Source organism: Canis lupus, chromosome 23, assembly GCF_003254725.2.
Source record: "Canis lupus dingo isolate Sandy chromosome 23, ASM325472v2, whole genome shotgun sequence".
In the NCBI taxonomy this organism is placed as follows: domain Eukaryota; kingdom Metazoa; phylum Chordata; class Mammalia; order Carnivora; family Canidae; genus Canis; species Canis lupus.
In genome coordinates, this window is record NC_064265.1 from 49,173,960 (window position 1) to 49,186,932 (window position 12,973).

Sequence of the window (12,973 nt, forward strand, 5' to 3'; positions counted from 1 at the left end):
CAATTTTGTGACATTATTAAGTCTCCGAACCCATGTCAGAGGCCCACTTTCTCCTGATTTTGGCACTGTGAAAAGGTTCCTTTGTTACTTGCAGCCAAAATACACAGTTGAGGACTAATAACGCATTTTTTTCTTCGTGGTTTTTAGGTTATTTAAAATAACATTTTACTGGATGGATTTCTCTTTCATGGAAAACAAAAATCTTTAAACACACATGGTTCATGGCCAGTCCATTCGCACTTGGGAAAAATTATCCGAAGGCCCCTGCAGTCTGTTTTTTCACACCGTGTTCTTAGGGAGGTTTCCTCTTGTGGTTGGCGTGGGATGGTCTATCCTTCACTTTCCTCTGACCAAAATGATATTTTTATTTAAAACACAATTATAAAAAAAAAAACACAATTATCCATGTGAGATCTGCTCATTCTTGCTTTTCCACAGAGGCCTTTATTTATTTACTTATTTTAAGATTTCTTTATTTATTTGAGAGAGAGAGAGAGAGAAACAGAGGACATACAGGGGATGAGGAGGGCAGAGGGAGAGGGAAAGAGAGTCTCAAGCAGACTCCGAGGTGAGCGCAGAGCCTGACACAGGGCTCCACTTGTCCACGACCCTGAGATCACCAAGATCTGAGCCAAAACCAAGAGCCAGGTTGCTTAACCGACTGAGCCACTCAGGTGCCCCAATCACAGAAGACTTTAAATTTTCTATCTTAGTTAGGTGACACCATGTTCTGGTGTGTAAAACAGAACAGCATAAAAAGGGATACAATGAAATGTCTCCTGCCTCATCCGTAAAACCCATGCGAAAAACTATTGTCATTTTTCTTTCAAATAAAAATATTAGCCACATGGTAATTGCAAAGCAAAAGAAGTGCCTGCTTGTCCTTGAATCCACTTTGCTTCCTTCATCCTCAACTACCTTGTTAGTTTATCTGTAACAAAGAGTCTTAGTTCAAATACAAAACAATATAGCCATGCACCCTTCTCCTGCCCTTCCTGCACAAAAGTTACCTGACAGGTTGCTCTAGATGGATTAATCTTTGTGGCACCACGTATCTCGGGGGCCGTCAATAGCTGTGAATGGTATCCAGGTGTTTACAGTGGCCAAGTATTCCGCTGTTTGAATGTCCATGAGCTATTTAGCTAATCCTCCCTCGTTGGACACTAGGACTATTTGGACAAACAGAGCTGGGATGAAAAAATCCTCAAGCTCACTTCCTCGTGCACCAGGAAAGGGGTGTCTGTAGGAGCACCCCCCCCCCAGCAGTGGGCTTGTCTCAATGGGTAAGTGCAGTTGTAACTTTGATAGTTAGCGTCAGCTCACGCTCTGCAGGAGCTGGGCCAATCTGCATTCCCGCAGAGTGAGATGTTACCAATCCGCTAGCTGAGAAATGGTGTCTCGATATAGCTTTACGCTCTTATTATGAGGAATTTGGAACATCGCTTCATAAATTTTAGAGACCATTCACATTCTCTTTTCTGTGTCTGCTCCTATGCCTTGCCAACTTTCAAAAATTATACAAACCTTTCCTTTAAAGACATTTTTTTCTTTAAAGAAAAAGACATTCAAAAAAAAAAGAGAAAAAGACATTCTATATATATTAGGAATATTAATTCTTATTTATATGAGCTGAAGATTTTTTCCCCCCAGCTTATTGTCTTTTCACATAGTTCCGGTGGGGCTGGGTTTTGTTTGTTTGTTTGTTTGTTTTTGTTTTTTTGTTTTTGGGGGGTTTTTTTGCCATGCAGAATTTTGGGTCTTTACCTAATCTTTTATGGCACCTGAAATTTGAGTCATAGGAAGACCTTCATTACTCAAATCTTAAAGAAATTTATCCATGCAGGGGCACCTGGGTGGCACAATCGGTTAAGCATCTGCTTTCAGCTCAGGTGGTGATCTTGGGGGTCTGGGATCAAGCTCCACACAGGACTCCCTGCTCAATGGGAAGTCTGCTTCCTCCTCTCCCTCTGCCCCCCGCTCCCCCCTCGCTTGTGCTCTCTCGCGCCATCTCTCTCCAATAAATAAATAAATAATCTTTTTTTAAAAAAAGAAATTTATCCATGTATTCTTTTCTAGTTGTATGGTTTTATGTTTTTACATTAAAATATTTGATTCGGAATTCATACCAGTTTACAGCGTGAGGTAGAGATTCAACTTTTTTTTTTTTTTTTTCAGTTATTAACCCAATCGTACCAATGGCAGTTACTGAAAAGTTCATTTTTTTAAGAGTCTTTAAATTTGGATTTTAGATATCTGGCTGAATGTAGTAGTTTCATTATTTTTTAAGCTAAAATTCATAAGAGAAAAGGGGTTTAGGAAAGTAATCACTAGTTTGTGCAAAATCCACCTAAAGATGGAAGTGAAAATTTAATTTGTTTTTGAGATTCTGTCTTTGAATCAATAGTAACTAGATTGAAATGGACGTAGACAGTTGTATAAGGAAAATATTAAGTTATGTTAAGGAAATATTGCTGTAGTTTTTAATTATTATTTTATAAATTTAAGGCAAATGACTAGCAAAGATTACACGAGGCTCAAAGGAGAATAACCATTTTTATTATAACTGAATGAACAACCTAAAATGGAATTTGATACAATTCTGTCTCAGTAACATTTCCAGACCCCACTCTTGACATGCTGAATCAAAATCTCTAGAGCTGGGGGTGAAAAAAATAAAAAGTGCAGACTGGGATGAGGGCATCTATTTTTACAACACTTTCTCAGATTATTGTAATGTAGGCAGACCCGCATACGTCCGTGAATTTGCATCTAGGAAATTTCGACTTCTAGCCTGAAAAAGAAAGGGCAGAAACCAAGGTCAGAAACCACAGAGCTGGAAAAAAAATGGGAAGGCATGATTGGATCCAACCCATTGTCTTCATTCTAATTAAAGGATACACATGGGCCTCATCTCTCCAATGTCTCAGTAATCCACAAACTCCATCAGAAGCTCAAGTTCAAAGTCATCACCCCAACAATCAAGAATTCTTGTCTTTCCACAAATAATGTCTCTGGCTTTAGTTTGGAGCATTTTCCTTTTGTTAAATCCTACTCCAGGAAAAGAGAAAGGAATGAATATTCCAGGGGCTCTGAAAGCGTGCCAGGCACTTCGCAAACCTTAACCTTTCCCTTGGCTTCCCATAAACCCTGTGAAGCGGGTATTACGAATCTAATATGACTGTTAAGAAAACTGAGGCTTGGGGAAATTATATCAGCAGATTAAGGATACTCAGAAAGTGTATTCGGGAGCTGCATTGTGAAATCTTTCTGGAGAGAAAAAAATGATGGACCAGCATCTCTCTCTAGGACCCTCAGACAAAACCCATGATGATCTGAAGATAAAGTAACCAAGCCATTTTGATCTTTATATACTTAATTTATGTTCTTTGGATATTATTTTGGGCCCAAGAAGCCTAGTCTCAAAAGCATCCCTTACACCTCATCCCTCTCTGCCTCTTCACCTGCTTGATCTTTCCTCAACAAATTCCACGGGTCCTGACAGGGCATGCTCCCGTCTACGTACCCATAGCCTCCCCTTGGTACAGAACAAAAGCTCCCCCAGAGCAGGGACTTGGCCTGTCCTGTTCTCCACTATCCTCAGCGCAAGAAACCCTGGAAGTAGTCAATATTTGCTAAAGAAAAAACCAGAAGTGAGTTTTTCATTCATAACTGGCTTCTTTTCTTCATAACTGCCCAGGTTTGAGGTTTCATTCTGTTTTCCAATTCTGAGCATGTAGCTGGGTGTTTGGTTTAATATCTGGCTTTACAACCCACTAACTGTAGTATCTCCTTCCTCTAAAAGGTGTCTCTGCTCCTTGAGGAGATGAAGGTCTGCAGAAGGGAGAGCTTTGAAAATCATGATCATAACATCGGAGCCTTCTCCTCTTTGCATCAACTCGTGTCTCTCTGCCCTCACTTTGTTCTTTTCCATAGAATTACCCCTTTTCCCCACCATGCACAACCTATACCACTGTCATTTACTGAGGGCTCCCTATGGGCCCGAGAGTATAATTTGTATTTAATGAGGTACTTTATTAAATTATCCCAGAAACTCAGTAGGATGTCTTCTTACCTCCATTTTTTACATAAGGAATATGAAGTTCAAGGAGATTAAGTCACCTCTCGGAAGAGAAGGAACTAGAATTCAAACCCAGATTTACATCCACTTAAATCTCAAGCTGTTCCCACATCTTCAGTGTGTGAGAGAAACCTCGTTGGTGATAATGTTCTTATGCTACTATTTTCCAAAGACCTGTTACTACAAGTTCTGCAACAAAGGTTGGGGAAACATATTTCTTTACTTTTGTAAATCATGTTAAATATGATTCATTTCATAGCCCACTTAATGACCCACAGCTTTGGTCGTTTTGCTGAGTGTATCCATCAGGAAACGCCTTCGGCTGAATGTAACTGAGATTTAAAGTGGCCTAAAGAAATGACAGTTATTTCATCAAGCGAAAGAAATCTGGAAGTAAGGACTCCAGACCCGGCAACCCCACCAAATCGTCTAATTCTTAGATCCTTCCAATTTTCTGCTCTGCCATTTTTAGTGCAGGATTTTCATGCACAAATTGTCTCATGGTCCCAGGTGACCCCTAGGGTTCTACTCATGACATCTGCCAGAAAAGCAGGAAGGAGCAAAGGTGAAGAAACACATCCTGTTAAAAACCTTTCCCAAAGGTCCAACCTGTTGGAATCCTCCACCGTCTGAGCCAAGTGTGGCCGTGGAAACCTCAGTGGTTCCTGCCAACTGACCCCTGGCACTCAGTTTCCTAATAACCCTTCTCCAGTATGAGGTTCTACACTTACAGGATGCATTAAAGCAAAATGCATGATGTACACGAAACAACACGAAAGTCTCCGCTACCATGTCACCCACTGCAACCCCTTATTGCCAATCTTAGGCAGTCCACCCACTTCAGTGACCTTAGGCAGCATAACAAATAACCCCAAAGCTTAATAGCTTGAAATACAATCAGATATAACCCATGATCCTTCAATTTGGGTAGACTTGAGAAAATCTCATCTTTGTTCCAAGCAGTATTGGCTGGGAACATTCATGCAATTGCTTTTTTTCTTTTTTTCCTTAAAGATTTTATTTATTTGTTAGAGAGAGAGAGAGCACGGGCACACAAGTGAGGGAGGGGCAGAGGGAGAAGGAGAAGCAGACTCCCTGCTGAGCAGGGCTCAATCGCAGAACCATGGGATCCTGACCTGATCCGAAGGCAGGTGCTTAACCCACTGAGCCACCTAGACACCCCATGCAACTGCTTTCATCTGTGAGCACTACTGGCAGTGGAAGGTCCAAACCGGTCCTCTCTCTCCCCCCAGGGTCTTTCCTTGTGGCCTCTTATCACTTAGTGGTCTAGTCCACGCTTATTCCCTGGTGTCTGGATCCTAAGAGGCAGTATTTCAAGAAGGAGTAAGGAGAAGCTGACCTCTAAGGAGCTGGCACTGACGCTAGCAAGGCATCACTTCCTCCACATTCTGGTGGTCAACACAAGCCGGAAGTCCAGCCCAGCTTCAAGGGAAGGGAAAGAACCTTCACCTCCTGACGGAATGTGGCAAGAGTAGCCCACCATTCCATGCCCTCCCTTTGAGGATGGGCCACTCTTTCTTCACACATCAGCTTCTGCGACTATATCCTGTTGGAACAGGCCAAGAATAATTTCTTAGTGGACAAAACTGTTCAGAACAAACATTCCCAGGCCTGAAAGATGACAAGTTGCTAACACTATCCACCTGCCTCCCTCTAGACAAGGGAACCTATAAGAATTAGCTTCTTGTTAAAGAGAGACATTCTTTCCTTTTGGAAATGAGGAAGCGGCAAAAAGTCAAGAAATTTATTATACCAATAACTTACCAGTTGCAGTCACATCCATATTTTTTAATAGAGTTGGCTTCTAATTCTCTGTTGTAGTTTGGGAAAGACCTAAGAAAACAAAACCCAATGATGTTTATAAAGACTTATTTTGACAGCTTCAACTTCATTTATATTCAACCACAGTTATCATATCCCTGAAAAAGAACAGAAAAATAATTGAATTGACTCTCACCTCCTTTTCCTTCTCATTGTTTGAGAAAAATATAGATTTATTAGTATAGAAATTCAGTTCAAAGCCAAAAGAATGTATTGGTTCCTAAGCCTAGGAAATCATGGGTAGGTCTGGTGTCACGTATAGCTGGATACAGGTGCTCAAATATTATCATCACTGCCCTTGGCTACAATTCTCAATCACTTGGCTTCATTCCCTCCTGCAGATGAGCTTCATCCAGTAACTGGAAAGAGAGTTTCCAGCAGCCCCACCATAATTGTCTTCAAGATTGGCCACTCCCAGGAAAAATAACTTCTCCTCCCATCCTAATAATAATCCCAGGGAAAGATTTAATTTTCCTGTTTCAGTTATATGTCCACCTTTGAACGGATTGCTTTCCCAGAAGAGCAGTGTAGTATGCAAAAAAAAAAAAAAAAAAAGCAAAAAAAATTTAAAAAATAATAAAAAAATGCCCCTCCCAAAAGATTTCCACATTCTAAACTCTGTGGCCTGTGAATATGTTACTTTATGAGGCAGAAGGATGTTGTAAATGTGATTAAATTAAGGGCCCTGCCCCGGGGGAGGTTACCCTGGATTACCCAGGGGGTCCCAATGTCATCACAAGGACACGCAGAAGAAGGAGGCAGAAAGAATCAGAGTCCGAGAGAAGGCACTGCGATTCTGGAAGCAGAGAGTGGATGGATGTGATTTGAAGATGGAAGGAGCCCCGGACAAGGGACACAGGTGGTCTACAGAAGCTGGAAAAGGCGAGAAGCAGATTGTCCCCTGGAGCCTCCAGATGGAACCAGCTGTGCCAATGCCAGTTTTGGACTGTGAGAATGCATTTCTGTTGTTTTAAGCCACTGGGTTTGTGCTAATTTGTTACAGCAGTGAAAGAAATTGATGCAAGTGGTCTCCTGATTTGGGTCCGTTTAGTTGACATGTTTGGGTCTGTGGTCAAGGAAGGGGTCGGAGTTGACCGAGCGAGGGCCAGGAGGTGGGCGCGTGCCTGATGGCACAGCCAAGAGCACACGAAAGCCGGCAATACTGCCCCCAAAGGAAAATTCCTTTGCGATATGAGGACATAGAAAAGAAGGCTTGAAAAATCCAGTTAACAAGCAAACAACACGGTAAACAGCAGCCGCCACCATTTGCACCCGTGGAAATGCTGAGAGGTGGGCAGGGAGAAGGAGCCTGCGGAGCCCAGGATGTGTAGGACTCGACTTCGGGCCCCGATAATCAAGACTCCGCAGCAGCAACAGGTAGGGTGTTCCTGCTCCAATGTCCTGGAAGACAGAATTAAGAAGAATAAAGCACATCTTAGAATCAGTGAGACCTCAGCTCCAATCCTCTGCTGAGAACCGACAGTCTCACCTGGGCTTTCAACAGGAAGGTGAGAGAGCTCGTGGTGCTTCCTCAACTCTTCCAGAAAGAATGCCGAACGCTACAGAAGAGGAGAGTGAACGTGCCCACTGAGGACTTCACAGGGGACCCCATGCGAGGGAACGCTTCCTTGAGTGTCGTTTTCATTATTTAAAATTCAGGTGGTTGGCTTTAATATAAAGCTGATTCTTTTACAAGTCCTGTGAATGAAATTATTATTTTTTTTTTTTCTTCTCAAGTGGTTGAGTTCCTGGATGCTCCAGGAAGTTCTGCCATTTTTACTTTGGCTTCAAGTAGTCCATGATTCCAATGATTCACATAACACATGTAGCCCACTTGTGGGACTAGGTCCAGGATGCCTCCGGACACCCAGTTCTAAGGCAGTCACCATAGCTCCTCTGTCCTCATCGTCTGTCGCCTGAGACCTGAGCTAGGAGGAGGGCAATGTCAACCCTGCTGAGAGCTTAACTATGCGATCAAGAGGCAGCTGCCTTCCCTTTGGATGACCCTTGAGAGCCACACAGAGGAAGAACTGAAGTTTCAGTGATTTTTTTTTTCAGTTTCAGTGATTTTAAAGCATATCTGTAAACTTCTTGACAGTCCTCCCATCAAGAGGCGGATTCCATGTCCTGTTGCCTTGAAACAAGACCTTTGTGGCCACCCCGCATTGGCTAGGAAGGCAGAGGAGGTGAAACCATTGGGCTTCTGAGGTCAAGTAGGAAAAGGCAAAGAGGCAGATAGAAACCTGCTCCCTCCCTCCCAGGATGTCTGACCTCAGCACCCCAGCTCCAGGGTGTGAGGAAGCCCAAGCCTGTAGATATTCAGGCCAACAGCCTCCACTAAGACTCTTGCCACAGCCGCTGTCCATTGCCAGACACCTACGTGAGACGGGCTTTGAGATGTCTACACCACGGGCATCGCTGGGGAAGCCTCTGAGATAACTCTCTTGAAATCCAGAGTGAAGATTTCTAACTAAAAGCCAGGAGTCTGAGATTTTAAAAATACTAGCGACTTTTTCACATGCTTCCTTGTGATCAGGACAAGTAAGACTGGCAGGGGAAGTAGTTTGGGTTTTCAGGGCACTCTCTGATTTTAGCGTGCGGGAGAGGACTTCCCCTGGAATGGCACCAAAACGTTTGCTTGGTGGGAGAGTCAGAAGGCCAGAAGAACTTAAAGTCCTCTAGAAGGAGTCATCAGGGAGAGGAAAACGGAGAGAGAAGCCTAGACCCACGCACTGTCCGACCGCAAGAGCAGAGCCCTCGAGCCACCGTGGCTGGTCGGCTCCCAGAATCAAGAGACATAATAATAACAGGTTATGGTTATTGTTCACTATATACCAATAGGGGCGCCCGGCTGGCTCAGTCGGTGGAGCAAGTGACTCCCGATCTTGGAGTTGCAGGTTCGAGCCCCACGTTGGATGTAGAGCTTACTTAAAAATAAAATCTTTAAAAAAAAAAAGAGTCTATGACCGATAGATGAGCAACACAAGGGTAACATCTACAGGAATCTGTGAAAAGGGAAAAAGAAGGAATATGTAAGTCAGACGCATCCCTTCGCATGTCCAGGGCCTCGGATTCCACCCCTGCACCTCTGATTTCACTTTCTATGTTGAATTATAACGTGTCTATTTATTTTTCCACCTCCCTATCTAGAAGATAGTAGTAGGTGCTTCATCAAAGTGGGGGGGGTGTGGCGGGGAAAGGGAGTGGGGGGATGCGGAGTCTGGGAAACGAGCCCAAATGATGGGAGCTCGAACCTCAGGACCCCACTAAAATCTTTCAGGGGCTGAATTTGGTGAAGAGTTCCAAGTCGTGTAACGCTGCCTGAAGACGCAATGCCACCGACTCTGTCACCTACCAACTGAGTAACCCCGTCACTTCCTATCCTAGGACGCGTCGCTCACACAGGAGTGCAGGAAGCAACAGAACCAACAGGCGGTAGCTACTAGAACTCCCAACTGGACTCCAGCCACTCACGTTACAGATATTTATTGAAGACTAGAGTCTAGGCGCCAAGGTAAGCAATTAAAACCAAAATCGTGGATTAAGGTCAACGCAAATGTATTACGGGGAAAAACGCGCAATTAGCCTGGGTTTTTAAGGAAAAAAGAATGATTCCCTCAAAGACTATTCACGCTGGCCCTGGCATCGGTCCAGAGCCCCAGGGCCCCAGAGGAGGGTGTAGGTGCTCCCTCTTCCCGGTTGGTAGGAGCTCAGAGTTTCAGAAAATCCTACCGAAAACGTTAATAAAAATGTTCATATGGTAAAGTCTTCCTGCAACCACAGTCAAAAATTGATGGCTCATAACTAATCTGCATTTGTCGTATCTGAACAGCAAAGCAATTTGGGGTTTTTTACAGCTTGAATTGGCAGCTGATGTTTCAGTCTCAGGGGCGTCACGGAGTACGTGGGACCGCGGGCTTCTCCTGAAAGCACCTGAGAGCAAGCGGTCAGCCACACGGAGCTTCAGCTTCCCCGGCCTCAGACAGGACCCGTCCCCATGGCCTGCCCCGTCCCCATAGCCTGTCCTCATTCCCATGGCCTGCCCCGTCCCCACGGCCTGCTCCGTCCCCACGGCCTGCCCCGTCCCCACGGCCTGCCCCGTCCCCACAGCGTGCCCCTGTCCCCACGGTCTGTCCCGTCCCCACGGCCTGCCCCATCCCTACAGCCTGCCCTGGTCCCGACGGCCTGCCCTGTCCCCCTGGCCTGCCCCGTCCCCACGGCCTGCCCTCATTCCCATGGCCTGCCCCGTCCCCACGGCCTGCCTCATCCCTATGGCCTGCCCTCACCCCCACGGCCTACCCCGTCCCCAAGGCCTGCCCCTGTCCCCATGGCCTGTCCCTGTCCCCACAGCCTGTCCCGTCCCCACGGCCTGCCTCATCCCTACGGCCTGCCCTCACCCCCACGGCCTGCTCCGTCCCCATGGCCTGCCCCTGTCCCCACGGTCTGTCCCATCCCCACGGCCTGCCCCATCCTTACAGCCTGCCCTGGTCCCGATGGCCTGCCACAGTCCCCACGGCCTGCCCCAGTCCCCACGGCCTGCCCTGTCCCCATGGCCTGCCCCCATCCCCATGGCCTGCCCCATCCCCATGGCCTGCCCCATCCCCATGGCCTGCCCCCGTCCCCACGGCCTGCCCTGGTCCTCCCCACTTCCCATCCGCCCCGCCAGCCGGGCTGTGGCCTGCTTCTCTTGTCCACGGTGACCGCCTGGGCCTGGCGAGTATTTGAACCTATGTCTCCAGCTCCAGCTGACATGGAACCATTTGTGTCATTTTCCAACATGTGACACTAACTTCCAATTTTCTTTTTTTTAAATCTCAGGATACTAGTATTAGATCCAAAAATGGCACCTTTCTCTGCCCAGGTCCTGGAGCAGAGACCCCTGGAGCTGGGGCGGACGTACTTTTCTGACAACGAACGGCCACCGCATCCTGAAGGCTGCCACACAACCCCAGGGACAGAAAGAGCCCCGAGACTGCCTGCCTTGCTCTCGGGGAAAGAACCAGACCCCTACCATGTCTCTTCCCCCAGACGGGGAGTCCCAGGAGCCCTGAGGAAAGAGAAAACCAAAGGAGGCTAAAACAGGTCCCCTCAGAGCGTGTGCTTTCTTTATGAGACGACGCATCCTCCTTGTCCCGGTGTCGGGAGGAGGGAGGGGCTCCCGAAAGGTCTTTGGATTCCGTCAAGAACAGAGAAAGCTGGAGTCCTTACCAGGACATGACGGCCAGGTAACGGAGTCCAAGTTCCCCTGGCACCGTGCGTGTGCGTGCGTGAGCCTGGGCTGTGCGTGTGTGTGACCACGTCCACCTCAGGGCCCGGGAATGTTCACCATGAGTCATGGTTTTGTTTTCTGGGCTCAGGAGCCTGTGGTCTGGCAGGAATCAGGGTCTGGGATTTTGCAACAGCTGTTCATGTCACCTGGGGAGGCGACCGAGCATGCACTGGGGTCATTTTTATCAGCTCATGAGCACTGGCTTCGGCTGCCAAAAGGCCATGTTTCTCAACTAGAAAACTAATATTCCTCCCTGGAACCAGCGTGGAGTCTTCACTGCGGGGGTCTGAATTCTTTTCTTAGGCCACACAGCCTTAAATCACTCTCCTGGTGTCTACTTTTAACGTAAGGCGACCGGCTCCGAAGGAGGACAGCCACAAGGTGTTCCGGACGCTCCCCGGACTCCGAGGGGATCAGCGGCAGATCGAGTGAGGATGAAGGCTCATTCTCTCTCTTTAACTTAGCTGGACGTGACTTCCTTAATTTTTCAAGGTCCAGCCCCCCTGGCCTCCCTCCATTCAGGGATTCGATACACTAACTTCTCTGGCCCTGGCGACCTCTACAGGCTCCTTCCAATGCCCTGGAGTTCGGTCATTCCAGACCTCATGCTTAGCCCACCTTCCACCTTCCATGAAAGTCTCCCGAAGCCCTGATCTTGCGTTTGCCTCTCCCTGGGCCCTTTCCAGCCTCTCTGTGGAGACAGGCACAGTGTCCTCTGGACTGAGGCACTGGCTGTTCCTGCGCCCGGCACACGGCAATGACAGAGGGTGCCGCAGAGGGTGCCGCAGCCCCCGCCCTGTGGGAACCGGGCCTATCAACAGGTTTGGGGTAAGGAAAGAGCTCGTTCGGCCTCACGGAACATCAAGTCTTAGCCAATGAGGCAAAGGTCTGAGCCATCTAAGACCATCTAAGCCATGGTTCTTAGAAGGCAATTAAGAGTCCGAAAAGTCACAACTGGTCTCTCAATACCGCAGATTTGGACTCTTCACACCCCTCAGCTAAATGCCCTCAGTGGTGCCCGCGTGGCTCAGTCGGTGAAGCCTTAGGCCCAGGTCACCATCTCAGGGTCCTGGGATCGAGCCCTGATCGAGTCCCTGCTCAGCTGGGGGTCTGCTTGTCCTTCTCCCTCTCCCCCTCCCCACGTGCTCTCTCTTTCTCTCTCAAATAAATAAAATCTTTAGATGCCCCCAAAATAAGATGCTGATTTTGAAGGCAGTCTGATATTCCCCAAAGGAATTTTCAAAGCAAAAAGCATCCCCACGGGGCGCCTGGGTGGCTCAGTGGTGGGGCGCCTGCCTTCGGCTCAGGTCATGATCCCAGGGTCCTGGGATCGAGTCCCACATCGGGCTCCCTGCATGGAGCCTGCTTCTCCCTCTGCCTGTGTCTCTGCCTCTGTGTGTGTGTGTCTCTCTCTTGTGAATAAATAAATAAAATCTTTAAAAAAGGAAAGTATTTGCATGTATATAGTATTAGAGGATAGGAAAGTGGACATTTCTATTTAGGTCATTGCCTAATAAAATTATTCGCCCACTATTTCCAGGTCAAAAAGCAATATTGATAGAAAATGCGAGATAAAATTCGTCGCAGCAAGTTTGTTTGATGGCCACTTCAGTATACAATGATTTACTTTTAATAGTGACCTATTAACCCAGTCTGGGCCTCTCATCACAAACCCTGACACCGATACTGATAATTCTACTAACCTCCTTTTCCTCGGCTTCTGCAGAGTTCTTAAGACTTCCGATATTTAGTTCTGCAGAAGATGCAGATAACACTGAGGGGAA

At 46.9% G+C, this 12,973-nt stretch overlaps 1 long non-coding RNA gene across 1 annotated transcript; it reads right to left on the reverse strand.

Moving 5' to 3' along the window:
* Positions 1-2,607: 2,607 nt before the first annotated feature.
* LOC112652619 (uncharacterized) lies at positions 2,608-11,264 on the reverse strand. The gene is made up of 3 exons (XR_004808618.1): positions 11,129-11,264; positions 5,864-5,932; positions 2,608-2,791 (listed from the first exon to the last, which is right to left on the reverse strand). It is a non-coding gene; the product is annotated as an uncharacterized LOC112652619 (long non-coding RNA).
* Between the last annotated feature and the right edge of the window lie 1,709 nt (positions 11,265-12,973).